This window comes from Trachypithecus francoisi, unplaced genomic scaffold (assembly GCF_009764315.1).
Source record: "Trachypithecus francoisi isolate TF-2019V2 unplaced genomic scaffold, Tfra_2.0 Lachesis_group4, whole genome shotgun sequence".
Lineage (NCBI taxonomy): Eukaryota > Metazoa > Chordata > Mammalia > Primates > Cercopithecidae > Trachypithecus > Trachypithecus francoisi.
Genome location: NW_022681469.1, coordinates 60168410 through 60185415, shown reverse-complemented (window position 1 = coordinate 60185415; position 17006 = coordinate 60168410).

The window sequence follows — 17006 nt, the reverse complement described above, 5'->3', positions numbered from 1 at the left end:
ACAATAACAAAGGCCTAAGTAGCTTTTTCTCACCAAGATTTTGCAACAGATGTGACTAAGTGGCTAATCTAAACATGCATAAAACTCTCCAGCAGAAAATGGTAGTATGTAATTTTCTAGTGAATGTTTCATGAAGAGGGAATATGAAAAATTAAAAAGATAATTAGGGTAGACATTGAAGAAACATGGTTTGATATAAACGTTGTATTTACATCTTTGAGATGTACTATTTTCATATTTCTATATAACATGATTGATAACAGTAAAGTGACATCGCAGTCCATAGTGAATACAGAATACTCCCTGATGAAAATTTGTTCTGTTTAAACTAGATTGGTTTTAGTCATATATCTAATTTATTCTGTGTTATGGCATAGGGAAAGGGCTACAGCTGTGCTACTAGTGTTTGGTTCTATTACTGGGCAGCAATTTTTTCAAATAACTAAAAATTTTTATTCCTTATTAAAGAATTAAATATGAGAGTTATATTTAAAACATGTATAGTTTTATGTTTTACAATAGGTTTGTGTTACATTTATACTGCAAATTTCCCATGCTTCTTTTTTTTTCCTAAATGCACTTCCCTAAACAAAGAAAACATTCATTTTACTCCTATAGGGAGTCATTCTGCAGACAAGGAGATGTGAAAATCCAAGGACCTTGGGGTCAGTTTCACTCAGGCAGCTGTTTACTTGAATTTACCTGGAGAATATGAGCCATAATTTATGGAAACTTAAGAATTAATGCCAAAAATATATCAAATGCTAATGACAAATTCAGAGCTGGAAATGAAACACAAAACCAAGAACTGGTGCTTAGCAGAATTTGGTATGAAGTAGAAAGAGAAAAGTAAAACTAGCAGATCAGGGGTTCCAGAAAGGTGGATGCATATGAGGTCCCTAGCCCCAGTACCCTCACAGAAACAACAATTTAGCAACTATTCATAGAGAAGAATGCCTTTGTGAGTATTCCAAAAGTTGAGTACCCTGGTGGAGTGAAAAAAATTGCATTAAAAAAGGTAAAAATAACCCTTCTTTGTCAGAAGCAACACTTGCCCAATCCAGCACAACACAGAGCTAAGAAAGATCCTGTTGACCTGTGATTTCTTCAGTGGAGTAAAGAGAGATCATAGTGGATGTCAAACTTCCCCAGCATTTCAGGACATTGCTCTAGAGACCCACTTATGCCTCACCTCATATCACACACTGGGGAAATCGGCATGGCTAGACCACCTGGGAACAATTAGGAATAAAGAAAAGATGCAGGGGCTCTCAGCAGCCAGTGCATACAGATCTCAGAGGCAGTCCCCCAGCCCCTACCAGCAGCCTTTCCTGACTGTGGCCCTAACCAACAACTCCATCAAACTAAAAAGCCAGGTCAGTTGGCTCCACCCAACTATGGAGCGCAGACAGCAGGCTCACATAACCTTAGAGCCCAGGCAACCAGCCCCACCCACCTGTGAAGCCCTGCCAGACAACCATGCTCAAAAGTAAAACTTTGGCAACAGGCTCCATCTAACTAAGAATTCATCAGGCCCTGTTTCAACTTTGAACCTAATAGACCTCACTCACAGGCCTCACTTGCCCACAGATACTGCCATCTGGCCCACCTAGAATCCTAAGCTAGGCTGACTAGTGAAAGTCTTTCCCTGCTAAGAACAGGCTGCAAAGACTGGAAGAGATAACCACTTCTTCAAATGTGCAGACATAAATCTAAGAATATAAGGATCATGAGAAATTAGGAAAACTTGATAAAACCATAGGAAACTAAAAAAGCTTCAGTAATTCATCCCAAAGAAATGATGATCTATGAAGTGCCTTACAAATAAAAAAAATTGTCTTAAAGAAGCTTAGTGAACAGTAAGATAGACAGAAAAGCAATACATAAGCAAAATGAGAAGTTCAAAAAGAAATGAAAACTATAAAACCAAAGAAACAGAAATCCTGGAGTTGAAGAATACAATAACTAAACTGAAAAAATTTAACAGAGGGCTTCAACAAATGACCCAATTAAGCAGAAGAAAGAAGTAGTTAACCTGAATACAGGTCATTTAAATTATGTAGTCAGAGGAGCTAAAAGGATAAAGAATGAGAAAGACCAAAGAACCCTACAGGATACATGAGACACCATAAGTAGGTCAATATACACATTATGAGAGTCTCAGAAGGAGAAAAGAAAGAGAAAGGGAGAAAAAAGTGTTTTCAAGGTCATGAAGAAATTGTAATTTTTGTGCACTGTTGGTGAGAATGTAAAATGATATAGCCACTAGGGAAAACCAGTATGTACGTCCCTCAAAGAAATAGAAACAAAACTTCCATATGATCCAGCAATCCTACTTCTAGGTATGTATCCAAAAGAATTGAAATCAGGAACTTGAAACGATATCTGTACTCCCGTGTTCCTTCCAGCATTATTCACAATAGTTAAGGTATGGAGTTGTTATTATTATAAATGGATATAAAGTTACAGTTATACAGTATAAGTAAGTTCCAGAATTCTGCTGTACAACATAATGCCTGTAGTTAACAATAAGGTATTGTGTACTTTAAAACTTAGTACAAGGATAGAGCTCATGTCAAATGTTCTCATCATAAATTTTAAAAAAAAGAAACAAAAAATAAAGTGGCACATGGAAACTTTTGGATGTGATGAACATATTGATTACCTTGATTGTGGCAAGGTAACACTGGTATATGCATATGTTCAAACTCACTAAGTTGTACACACTATGTGCAGTTTTGTGCACCAAATATACCTCAATAAAGTTGAGGAAAACTAAATTTATTTTTTAAAAAAGAGTAGATCAGATCAGGTACAATTGCCCTAACTGGGAGATGATTTGTCCACAAGCCATTTTTAACATCTCATGACTCAACATTCAGCAACAGCTAAGATTGGCTTAATGGTGCACCACACACTCCTTTGGATGGTCACAGAATTGGAAGGAACAAGAATGAACTATGAATGTGAAAATCCATCAATAATTTATAAAATATCCTTTAAATTCTTTGTTGTTGATTTTATAACTATTTTACTTTTTATTTTATTTGTAAGAGAAAATTTGGTCAATACATGAGGAACGTTCCTCAATATTTGACTATGGCTTCATCATAGCATATGTTAGTCTGCTAGTATCAGGAAATTTGTGTGACACCTGCAAACTAATCAGAGTTTCTAGGTTAAAGGCTGTGTCAGACACTCTGGACAAAGTTCTTTCTCTGGATTAAACTGGAAATCTCAGGACCTGTATATTCTAACATCTTGTTTAGTAGGGAAAAATGGTACGGGTGGTGGGGGGAGGCCATTGAGCACAACTAGTCTCATACAACTAGAGCTAGGTTTCCAAATTAAAATTGCAATTTTAGGATGTTTTCCACTTTACTAAAAGTTATAACCTTTAGAAAGTTATTTCCTTTTTGGAGTCAAATCTTCCTCCCTGAGAGTTCCATTCCATTCTCTTAAAGTTTTTCTGGAACCACTCAGAGTAGCTTCACTCTCTTTGAGCGATAATTCTTTAATATTTGACAGTTTTTAACACTGCTTTCAGTGTCTTCTGTTCTTCAAAGAAGACACATGAAAAATGAGGCTAAACTAACCGGCTTCAACAGGAAGGTCTTAGAAATGATGCCAAAATTTTTATTGGCTTAATGTAGGCACAATTATCCATTCTGAGCAGAGATGAGAAAATTACATCTTTGACAGAGCAAACTTGTTTACAAGGGGACCACTTGTGGGCAAATTTTGGGATGTATGTACCCTTGTATATTTTTATTTGGCTTTTTTGGTATTTTCAGATGGACTTTATTACTCAAAAAGACTAAGAATAATTGACTTGTTGAAGGCTTTATTATAAACATACAGCACAGTTCTCCTTGGACACATTATAAGAACATGTGGGTATGTCTGTGACTTATCAGTGATTATCAGTGGGCAAATGTGAACAACTACTGTGGTATCTTCAGCAAAGTCCTGCAGCCTCACATAAATAAATGAAAGGAAAAACTGGGGAAGGAAAGAACAGACAGCAAAGGAAAAAAGGAGGGAAGGGACCGGGCATGGTGGCTCAAGCCTGTAATCCCAGCACTTTGGGAGGCCGAGACGGGTGGATCACGAGGTCAGGAGATCGAGACCATCCTGGCTAACACAGTGAAACCCCGTCTCTACTAAAAAATACAAAAAAACTAGCCAGGCGAGGTGGCGGGCGCCTGTAGTCCCAGCTACTCAGGAGGCTGAGGCAGGAGAATGGCGTAAACCCAGGAGGCGGAGCTTGCAGTGAGCTGAGATCCGGCCACTGCACTCCAGCCTGGGCAACAGAGCAAGATTCAGTCTCAGAAGAAAAAAAAAGGAGGGAGGGAGGGAGGGAGGGAGGGAGGGAAGGAAGGGAGGGAGGGAGGGAGGGGAAACATGTAGGAAAATAGAAACAAAAAATGATTAAAGACTTTCACCAGGCAGGGCGCAGTGACTCAAGCCTGTAATCCCAGCATTTTAGGAAGCTGAGGTAAGTGGGTTGCTTGAGTCCAGGAGTTGGAGACCAGTCTGGGTAACATGGTGAAACCCTGTATCTAACAACAACAACCCCCACTCCCCCGCCAACATACACACACGAAAAATTTCCCAGGCATAGTGACATGCACCTGAAGTTCCAGCTATTGGAGAGGCTGCAGTGGGAGGATCACTTGGACCCAGGAAGCAAAAGTTGCAGTAAGTCAAGATTGTGTTACAACTGATATGGTTTGGCTGTGTCCCTACTCAAATCTCATCTTGAATTATAAATCACACAGTTCCCACATGTTGTGGGAGGAACCTGTGGGAGGTGATTGAATTATGGGGACAGGCCTTTCCTGCACTGTTCTTGTGATAGTAAATGAGTCTCAAGAGATCTGATGGTTTTAAAAATGAGAGTTTCCCTGCACAAGCTGTGTCTGCCTGCTGCCATCATGTAAGATTTGACTTGCTCCCTCCCACTTGCCTTCCACCATGATTGTGAGGCCTTCCCAGTCATGTGGAACTGTAAGTCCAATAAACCTCTTTTTTTTGTAAATTGCCCAGTCTCAGGTATGTCTTTATTAGCAGCCTGAAAATGGACTCATACAGTAAATTGGTACCAGTAGAGTGGGGCACTGCTGTAGATAACAGAAAATGTGGCAGTGACTTTGGACCTGGGTAACAGGCAGGGGTTGCAACAGTTTGGAGGGCTCAGAAGAAGACAGGAAAATGTGGGAAAGTTTGGAACTTCCTAGAGATTTGTTGAATGGCTTTGCCCAAAATGTTGAGAACCATATGGACAATAAAGTCCAGACTGAGGTGGCCTCAGATGGAAATGAGGACCTTGTTGGAAACTGAAGCAAAGGTGACTCTTGTTATGTTTTAGCAAAGAGACTGGAGGCATTTTGCCCCTGCTCTAGACATTTGTGGAACTTTGAACTTGAGAGAGATGATTTAGGGTATCTGGCAGAAGAAATTTTAAGGAGCAAAGCATTTGAGAGGTGCCTTGGGTGCTGTTAAAGGTATTGAGTTTTATAAGGGAAGTAGAGTACAAAAGTTTGGAAAATTTGCACCCTGACAATGTGATAGAAAAAAAAATCTCATTTTCTGAGGAGAAAGTCAAGCAGAAATTTGCATAAGTAAAGGGGAGACAAATGTTAATCCCCAAGACAATGGGAAAAATGTCTCCAGAGCATGTCAGCAGACATCATGGCAGCCCCTCTCACCACAAGCCTGGAGGCCTAGGAGGAAAAAGAGTTTTTTATGGGTGGAGCCCAGGGTCCCCATGCTGTGTGCAGCCTAGGCGCTTGGTGCCCTGTGTCCCAGTCACTCCATCCATGGTTGAAAGGGGCCAATGTAAAGCTCGGGCTGTAGCTTCAGAGGGTACAAACCCCAAGTCTTGGCAGCTTCCACATGGTATTGAGCCTGCCAGTGCTCATAAGTCAAGAATTGGGGTTTGGGAACCTCTGCCTAGATTTTAGAGGATATATGGAAAGATCCAGATGTCCACGCAGAAGTTTGCTGCAGGGGAAGCAAACTCATGAAGAATCTCTGCTAGGGCAGTGTGGAAGGAAAATGTGGGGTCAGGGCCCTCAGACACATTCCCTATTGGGGTGCTGCCAAGTAGAGCTGTGAGAAAAGGGCCACCATCTTTCAGATCCCAGAATAGTAGGTCCACTGACAACTTGCACCATGCACCTGGAAAAGCTGCAGACACTCAACAGCAGCCCATGAAAGCAGTCAGAAGGGAGGCTGTACCCTGCAAAGCCAAAGTGGCAGAGCTGCCCAAGACCATGGGAACTGACCTCTTGCATCAGCATGACCTAGATGTGAGACATGGAGTCAAAGGAGATGATTTTGGAGCTTTAAGATTTGACTGCCTCACTGGATTTCAAACTTGCATGAAGCCTGTAGCCCCTTTGTTTTTTGCCAATTTCTCCCACTTGGAATGGTTGTATTTACCCAATGCCTATACTTCTGTTGTATCTAGTAAGTAACTAACTTGCTTTTAATTTTACAGGCATATAAGTGGAATGCACTTGTCTTAGATGAGACATTGGACTGTGGACTTTTGAGCTAATGCTGAAATGAGTTAAGACTTTGGGGAACTGTTGGGAAGACAGGATTGGTTTTGAAATGTGAGGACATGAGATTTGGGGTGGGGGGGCCAGGGGCAGAATGATATAGTTTCACCGTGTCCCCACCCAAATCTCAACTGGAATTATAACTCCCACAATTCTCATGTGTCGTGGGAGGAACCTGGTGGGAGGTGATTGAATTATGGGAGTGGGTCTTCCCTGCACTGTTCTCATGATGGTGAATGAGTCTCATGAGATCTGATGGTTTTAAAAATAAGAGTTTCCCTGCATAAGCTTTCTCTTTGCCTGCTGCCATCAAGTAAGATGTGACTTGCTCCCTCTTGCCTTCCACCACGATTGTGAGGCCTCCACAGCCATGTGAAATTTTGTAAGTCCAATAAACCTCTTTCTTTTGTAAATTGCTCAGTCTCAGATATGTCTTTATCAGCAGTGTAGAAACAGACTAATACAACCACACTCCAGCCTGAGTGACAGAGCAAAATCCTAATTAAAAACAAACAAACAAAAACACCCACCTGCCACAGGTGAAAAGGACATTATTCCACATCTCTTCACTTCACATAAATAAGAAGTGAGGGAAAAACTGAGTTTGTTTGTTATTTATCTTGACTTTTTGATTGTTTGTATGAATTGAAGGGCGCAAATCCAGGTGTTCCGACACCAGTCTTTTACATTGACAAATATAGTAGGCAATATGCATAAAAAGAAAACATTTTAACCATCATCTGCTCCTGAGGTAGCCCATTTGGTTCATTATAGATGAACCTAACCAACAGGAGTTAGGTCCTAGGTTCTGAATCCCAAACTTGCTCAAGCCTGACTTATGACTGAAAACTAATATAATCATTTAAATTATAAACCCATCATTTTGAAGACAAAATTAAGCACAATTTCTCGTGATTCAGCTCCTTATAGTGGGAGGTTCAAATTTCTTCACTAGATTTGCCTTTCTTATTTATGTCAGGAATAAAACCCAAATTATGTGCTAATCTCTCTTGTAAATATCTATTAGGTCCATTTGTTCTGCAGTGAAAATTAGGTCTGATGTTTGTTTGTTGATTTTCTGTTTGGATCATCTGTACAATACTGAAGGTAGGATGTTAAAGTCTCCAGCTATTTTTGTATTGCAGCCTATCTCTCTCTGTCACACTAATAATATTTGCTTTCTGGCCAGGCGTGGTGGCTCATTCCTGTAATCCTAGCACTTTAGGAGGCCGAGGCAGGTGGATCACAAGGTCAGGAGATTGAGACCATCCTGGCTAACATGGTGAAACCCTGTCTCTACTAAAAATTACAAAAAATTACCCAGGCGTGGTGGCAGGCACCTGTTATCCCAGCTACTCAGGAGGCTGAGGCAGGAGAATGGTGTGAAGCTGGGAGGCAGAGCTTGCAGTGAGCCGAGATTGCACCACTGCACTCCAGCCTGGGTGACAGAGCGAGACTCCGTCTCAAAATAATAATAATAATAATAATATTTTCTTTCTATATGTGGGTGTTCCAGTGTTGGGTGCATATATACTTAAAATTGTTATATTCTTGTTGAATTGACCCCTTTATTTAATGACCTCCTTTGTCTTTTTTTATAGTTTTCGTCTTAAAATCTATTTTCTGATTTCCACTCCTGCTATTTTTTCCTTTCCATTGGTATGGAAAATCGTTTTTTTTAACCCTTTATTTTCATTCTATGTGTTCCTTTACAGGTAATGTGTTTCTTGTAGGCAACAGATCATTGAGTCTTGCTTTTTATCCATTCAACTATTTTGTGTCTTTTGATTGCAGAGTTTAGCCCACTTACATTCAATGTTATTATTGATCAGTAAGGACTCACTGCTGCCATTTTGTTATTTGTTTTCTGGGTGTTTTTTTGGTTTTCTCTTCCTTTTTTCCTTTGTTCTGGTCTTCATTTTAGTGAAAGTGATTTTCTCTGGTGATCTGTTTTAATTTCCTGCTTTTTATTTTTTGTGTATCTGTTAAAAGATTTATTTTATTCAAAATTACCATGAAGCTTGCAAATTATATCTATAACCCTTTATTTTAAATTGATGACAACTGAACAGTAATCGCATAAAAAACCTAACTCACGGCCGGGCGCGGTGGCTCAAGCCTGTAATCCCAGCACTTTGGGAGGCCGAGACGGGCGGATCACGAGGTCAGGAGATCGAGACCATCCTGGCTAATACGGTGAAACCCTGTCTCTACTTAAAAATACAAAAAACTAGCCGGGCGACGAGGCGGTCGCCTGTAGTCCCAGCTACTCAGGAGGCTGAGGCAGGAGAATGGCGTAAACCCGGGAGGCGGAGCTTGCAGTGAGCTGAGATCCGGCCACTGCACTCCAGCCTGGGTGGCAGAGCAAGACTCCGTCTCAAAAAAAAAAAAAAAAAAAAAAAAAAAAAAAAAAAAAACCTAACTCACTAAGAAGAAAAAAGAAAAACAAAAAAACTCTATACTTCAATTTCATCTAACTGCTTTTTAATTCTCCTTATGTCTTTTTTATTTATGTCTTATTCTACTGTCTATATCTTGAAAAGTTGCTGTAGTTATTCTTTTTGATCAATTTGTCTTTTAATCTTTCTACTCAAGATATGAGTAGTTTACATACCACAATTATAGTGTTATGATGTTCATGTATTTATTATCACCAGTGAATTTTGTACCTTCAGATGATTTCTTCTTGCTCATTAACATTCTTTTCTTTCATATTGAAGAATTTGCTTTAGCATTTCTTATAGGACAGGTATGTAGTGTTGATGAAATCTCTCAGCTTTTTTTTTTTTTTTGTCTGGGAATGTCTTTATTTCTCCTTCATGTTTGGAGGTTAATTTCACTGGATATACTATTCTAGGAAAAAAGGTATTTTCCTTCAGTTCTTTAACTATGTTATGCTACTCTCTCCTGACCTGTAAGGTTTCCACTGAGAAGTCTGCTGTCAGACGTATGGGAACTCCATTATATATATATATATATTTTTTTTTTTTTTTTTCTCTTGCTGCTTTTAGAATCCTTTCTTTATTCTTGACCTTTGGGAGTTTGATTATTAAATGCCTTGAGGTAGTCTTCTTCAGGTTAAATCTGCTTGGTGTTCCATAACCTTCCTGTATTCAGATATTAATATCTTTCTCTAGGTTTGGGAAGTCCATGGTTATTGTCCCTTTGAATAAACTTTCTACCCCATCCCTCTCTCTACCTCCTCTTTAAGGCCAATAACTCTTAGATTTGCCACTTTGAGGCTATTTTCTAGACCTTGTTAAGCATGCTTCAGTTTTTACCCTTTTTCGTCTCTTCTGTGTATTTTCCAATAGCTATTTTTCAGCTAATTATTTCTTCTCCTTGAACAATTCTGATATTAAGAGAATTCTGATGCATTTAGTATGCCCATTGCAGTTTTCAACTCCAGAATTTCTATATGATTCTTTTAAATTATTTCAATCTGTTAAATTTATCTGATAGGATTCTGAATTCCTTCTCTGTGTTATCTTTAATTTCATTGAGTTTCCTATTTTGAATTTTCTGTCTGAAAGGGATTGGTCCCTGGTGCCTTTTTTAGTTCATTTGGTGAAGTCATGTTTTCCTGGATGGTCTTGTGGATGTTCATCAGTTTTCTGGGAATTGAGGGGTTCAGTATTTATTGTAGACTTTGTAGTCTGGGCTTGTTTGTACCTATTCTTCTTGGTAAGGCTTTCCAGATATTTGAAGGGGCGTGGGTGTTGTGATCTAAGTTTTTGATCACTGTAGCCATATCTGCATTAGGGGGCACCCCAAGCCCAGTAATGGTGCGGCCCTTGAAGACTCATAGAGATATCACCTTGGTGGTCTTGTGTAAAAACTGGATTTTTACACAATTCTGGAAGAATTATCTGGATTACCAGACAGACTTTTATTGTATCTTTCCTTACTTTCTCCAAAGTACACAGAATTTCTTTCTCTCTGTGCTGAGCTGTCTGGAGCTGGAGGAGGGATGACACAAGCACTCTTGTGGCCACCACGTCTGGGACTGTGCTGGGTCAGATCTGAGGCCAGAACAGCACCAGGTCTCACCTAAGGCCCACAGTAACCAATGCCTGGCTACTACCTATGTTTACTCAAGGCCACAGGGCTCTACAATCAGCAGGGGTAAAGTGAGCCAGTTATGTGTTCTCTCCTTCAGAGCAGTGAGTTTTCCACAGTCCCAGGTGGGTCTAGAGATGCTATTTGGGAGCCAGGGCCTGTAGTCAGAAACCTGGGGAACCTGTCTGGTGCTCTATTCTACTGCAGCAGAACTGGCACTCAAACCACAAGATAAAGTCCTTCCCACTCTTCCTTCCCCTTACCACAAGCAGAGCAGTCTCCCCATGACTACCAGTGCCTAATGTCCACAGTGAGTACAGCCAGGCTGCTGCCAATGTTCACTCAAGGACCAAGGGCTCTTCAGTCAGCTTGTGGTGAATGCTCCCAGGCCTGGGACTTTCCCTTTAAGGGAGTGGGCTCCTCTCTGGCCTAGAGCAGGTTCAAAAATGCTGTCCAAGTGCCAAGACCTGGAATTAGGGACTTCAAGATCCCACATGATTCTCTATCCCACTGTAGCCAAGCTGGTGCTCAAGCGGCAGGACATCATCCCCTTACTCTTCTCTCTCCTTTCCTCAAGTAGAAGGAGTTCCTCCCTCTCTGTAGCCACCACAGCTAGGAATGTGCTGGGTGACACCTGAAGCCAGCACATTTCTGAGTGTTACCCAAGTCCCACGGCATGTACTGCCTGGGTACAGCTGCTGATTATTCAGGGCCCAACTGCTCTTAATCAACAAGTGATGAATCCTGCCAGAACTGGGTCCTTCACTTCAAGGCAGTGGGTTCTGTTCTGGCTCAGGGTGTGTATAGAAAGGTCAACTGGGATCTAGGGCCTGGAACGGGAGCCTCAGCACTCTGCCTGGTGCCCTATCCTATGTTGCTGAGCTGGCATCCAAGTTGAAATATAAAGTCCTCTTTATTCTTTCTTCTCCTCTCCTCAAATGGAAGGAAGGAGTCTCTGCTGGAGCTGCAAGCTGTGCTGCCTGGGGTTGGCAGAGGGGTGGCCCAAGCACTTCCTTGGCTACCCTAACTGGTGTCTCTCCAGGTCATGTGCCCCCCACCACCCAAGTCCACTGGCTCCAAGCCTAGCACAATGCTAGGACTGCCCAGGAATTGCAGTCTTTGTGGCTTATACTGCCTTTCAAATTTATTTAGGACCTAAGAGCACTTTAGCCCACAGTGGCAAGGCTTGCTGGAAGTCAATATCTGTCTGCTGGCATGGATGATTTCCCTCTGGCTAGAGTTGATTTAAATGCTCCCTCTGTGGCATGAGCTGAATTCCAATCCTGTTGCTTTCCACTGTGACAGGACAGCACTAAGTTCCAATGCAAAGTCCTACAATCACTGTTCTCTCCCCACTGAAATGCACAGATTCTCTCTCCGTGCCATGCAGCCACAGCCAGGGGCAGGCATTATCAATTCAAGGCTGTCTTTCCTACCCTCTTTTGCACCTCTTTCAGTGATACAAAGTTAAAACCAAGTACTGTGATTAGTCTCACGATTTTTGGTCCTTATGAGGGTAATTTTTGTGTGAAGATCGGTGGAGGCTTCTATTCAGCCATCTTGCTCCATCTCCTCTCTTCCCTAACTTTTACTAGTATAAAATTGTAGGTCAGATATTATAGTTTGATTTAATGATTAAATGTCTTTATATAGGCTTATTAAATTGTTAACAAATATTTAATGAACATTTATTATGTGAAAGAAACATGGCTGCAAATTATGTCTTCTCACTACCAATAAGAAAAGAGAAAGTTCCTATAATTCTAATATTAATCCTAAGTATCATGGTTAATAAAATAAATATAATTAAAAATAATCCTCAAATCAATTTTTATTGCTGACTGCTCAAGTTCCTACTACTATTCCTCTTGATTTTTCCAAATGATCAAGTTGCTAATATTAGAGCCCTTTTCCTATTCTTTTATCTTGCTTCAAAATATATTCCATAATATTTATTGTTATTATAAAATTTTAAGGTAGGAAAATCTAGAATCTTGATATCTGAAGGGCTTTTGCTTTTGAGCATGTATTAACTTATTCTTGCACTGCTATAAATAAATGCTTAAAACTGGGTAATTTATAAAGAAAAGAGCCTTAAGTGGTTCATACTTCTACTGGCTGCATAGAAAGCCTGATGCTGGCACCTGCTTGGGGATGCCTCAGGAAAATTACAATAATGGCAGAAGGTGAAAGAAAAGAAGGTACCTCTTACATAGCCGAAGCAGGAGGAAGAGAGAAAACGGCAGTACCAAACACCTTTAAACAACCAGATCTCATGAGAATTCTGTCATGAGAACAGCACCAAAAGAGGAAATCCACCCCAACGATTCAATGACCTCCCACCAGGCCCCACCTTCAACACTGGGAACTACATCTGAACATACAATTTGGGTGGGGGCACAGATCCAAACCATATTAAGCATTTCAAAAAAGTAATAATCTTATGTTTTACAACAATTTTAATAAATACTGTATTATGATTCTTCAAGTAGCATATGCTCATGGAAAAACAAAAATGAAAGAAATTAATACAGAGAAAAGTAAAAGGCTTCACCTACCCAATTCCTTTCTCTCCAATTGTATTTACTGCTAAATCTTCCATATGTACCCTTCAAGAAAAATTCAATTCATTTCTCTCCAATTATATCTACTGCTAACTCTTCCATATGTACCCTTCAAGAAAATGACTGTGAACATACAAGGACATGCATACGAATACATATGTATGCTTTATTTTCATCATGATCACCACATAGGTATCTTTTTCATTAGCTGGCTTTTACAAAAAGTAGTTTACTTAACCATTCTCCCACAAATGAACAGTTGTTTTCATTGTTTCGTTAAAACCAACAATACTGCAGTAAACACCCTTGTATCTTTGAACACTTGTGTAAATTCATCCATGAGATAAATTCCTGGTGGTGGATTTTCTGGGCCAAATTTTATGTGCATGTTGAAATTTGGTAGGTATTGCTAAATTAGTATCTAAAAAGGTTGAAACATTATATTTCTACCGTGACTGTAAAGTGTCAGTTTATCCACACTCTGATAAGCATTGTATAAAAAAGGATTCTGCACTGTTTTGACATTCTTTTTCCCTCATGCATGCCTCTACATTTCTTCATCAAAGGTTAAATAACTAAAATCAATGTTCACATGTTTGATAAGTAAATGAAAGTAACCCCAATGCTTTCCTTTAATATTAATCTTTTAGAGAGTAAATGTAAGGGGAGGGAGGAAAAACACCCTATTACATTTACTATGCATAGGTCAGAAAATATTCAAGGCACATAGAATGTGAAAACAAAATCTAAAAAAATGAGTTTATCTTTTGTTCCACAAATGTACTGTAATGTGCACTAGTTAAAATAAAATCTGTCTTGCAGAGCACTGAATTTTTCAGCAGCAGTAATTATCTCTGTTTATTTCATTTTCTACTTTGGGAAAAGCTTATGATGCATGCAGAGTATACATATGAGTTTCACAGATGTGGTCTAAGTTACTCATATGCTAAGCCCTTTTATCTGGCTACTGCTGGGTCAATTGCCTAACATAGAACAGAACAGAGTGACATGAGTTTGCAAAGAATTTGAAATGGAATTTGAGCTTACAGTCTGGTTTTGCCATCAAATACACTATTTAATGTAGTGAAGCTCTACTTAAAGAACAAGGGTTATTGTTTACTACTTTTTATTCTGTGTTCTAGCCAAAGAAAATAAACTGAAAAAATGTTCTAGTAGACATTAAGTTCAATTAATCAAGGTAATTTACTTAATCTCATTATCTAAATAATGAAAGAATGCTAACACAGATACACACACACACACACACATATAGTTGTACCTACATAAAAAGAGAAGAGCAACAATAAAAGAAGCTTTAAAGTTATTTATAAAAATGCAGTTATTGGTGTGTGGGTATTCTACACAAGAATGTTTGAGATACAAGAAAGCTTCAGAATTCAAGTAATAATTTTGTTCAAAAATGTTTCAGTGTAGCTGACATATCAATAACTAATTCTATTATTTTGGTCATATAACTATTACATTAACTTATAACTACTAAATAGCTATAAATTTCCTTATTTTATATGTAAAAATAATTTTTTAAATATATATATTACTCTGCCCCTGTGGATCTGCATGGTACAGTCCCCTACCTGCTTTCAAAGGCTGATATTGAGTGTCTGCAGTTTTTCCAGGCACACAGTGTAAGCTGGTGGTGGATCTACCACTCTGGGGCCTGTAGGACAGTGGCCTTCTTCTCACAGATTCACTAGGCAATGCTCCAATGGGGTCTTCCACATTGTCCTAGTAGAGGTTCTCCACAAGGGCTCCACCCCTGCAGCAGACGTCTGCCTGGACAGCCAGGTATTTCCATACATCCTCTGAAATCTAGGCAGAGGTTCCCAAACCTCCATTATTGCCTTCTGCATAGCTGCGGGTCCAACATCACATGGAAGCTGCCAAGGCTTGGGGCTTGCACCCACTGAAGCAATGGCCTGAGCTGTACCTTAGCCCCCTTTTAGCCATGGCTGGAATTGGAGCTGCTGGGACTCACGGTGCCATATCCCAAGGCAGCACAGAGCAGTAGGGCCCTGGGCCTCACCCATGGAACCATTTTTCCCTCCTAGGCCTCCATGTCTGTAATGGGAGGGGCTGCTATGAAGATCTCTGAAATGCCCCAGAGACATTTTCCCCATTGTCTTGGCTATTAACATTTGGCTCCTCATTACTTATGTAAATTTCTGTAGCCAGTTTGAATTTCTCCACAGAAAATTGATTTTTCTTTTCTATGACATGGTCAGGCTACAGATTTTCCAAATTTTATGCTCTGCTTCCCTTTTAAATGAAAGTTCCAATCCCAAATCATCTCTTTGTGAACACATACAACTGTACACTTTCATAAAAATCCAGGTCATATCTTGAATGCTTTGCTGCTTAGCAATTTATTTTGCCAGATACCCTAAATCAACTGCCAGTCTTTTTGCCAAAGCGTAACAAGCGTGACCTTTGTTCCAGTTCCCAATATGTTCCTCATCTCAGTCTCAGACCATCTCAACCTGGGCTTCATTGTCCATATCAATATCAGCATTTTTATCAAAACCATTCAATACATCTCTAGGAAGTTCCAAACTTTTCCACATCTTCCTATCTTCTTCCAAGCCCTCCAAACTGTTCCAACCTCTGCCTGTTAGCCAGTTCCAAAGTAGTTTCCACATTTTCAGGTTGTCTTTATAGCAGTGCCCCACTCTTGCTACCAATCTTCTGTATTAGCCAGTTTTCATGCTGCTATTAAGATATTACCAGAAACTGGATCAATTATAAACAAAAGAGGTTTGATTGACTCACAGCTCCACATGGCTGGAGAGACCTCAGTAAACTTACAATCATGGCAGAAGGTGAAGGGGACACAAGGCATGTTGTGCATGGTGACGGGAAAGAGAGAGAGAGAGAGAGAGGGAGGAAGTGCCACATGTTAAAACCATCAGATCTCATGAGAACTCACTCACTATAAGGAGAACGGCAGGGGGAAACCACCCCCATGATCCAGTCACTTCCCACCAGATCCCTCCCTCAACACATGGGGATTACAATTCAAGATGAGATTTGGGTGGGGACACAGGGCCAAACCATATCATCATGGTTATACATGCTATAGATAGAACAGGAAGAAAAATAGCAAAAACATAATGCTCCTACTCTTTATGTCCTAGTGCCTTTAAGAATGTAATGCAATGAATGACTAGATGCATATTACACCATGAGGTACGTTTGAGGATAGAAATCATGTGTGCAGAACAGAAAAAGCAAAGAAATAATGATCTCTGATGATTTCATGGAACATTAATTTAAGCCATAATTCCAACCGGAGTCTATCACAGCTTCTAAGCTTTTTTCACTTGAGTACATAAACTCTTTTTGTGTTTAAGCTTGTGTATTTGAGTCTCCAAAAGTTGTAATCAAACCTCAAAGTGCCTGATATCCATTTTTCAAACTGTGTCTCACATTTAATTTCATCCAGATGATACTCCTGTTGTCTCCCAGTGATCCCTGAACTACTTTGTTCTTATGTGATCTCTAGGTGCTCTGAACAACTAATGGATCTATCCGCTACATTCATTAGCAGTTTTCACATGCTCTCTTGCATTGTGAGTTATCTTTCAATGTGCAGATTTTAGCTATACTATATATAGCTTTAACTATACTGTAAATAAGGACAGGTGAAATGTCTATTCTTGGTATTCCTTAGGGAAAAATGCAGTACCCTATGGTAAATATTTGATAAACAAGTAAATGAACAACTATTTCTTTATTACTTGATTTAGTACCATATAGTAGGTGGATATTGATCTAAGAAGAATTCTCTCTGGAGTTT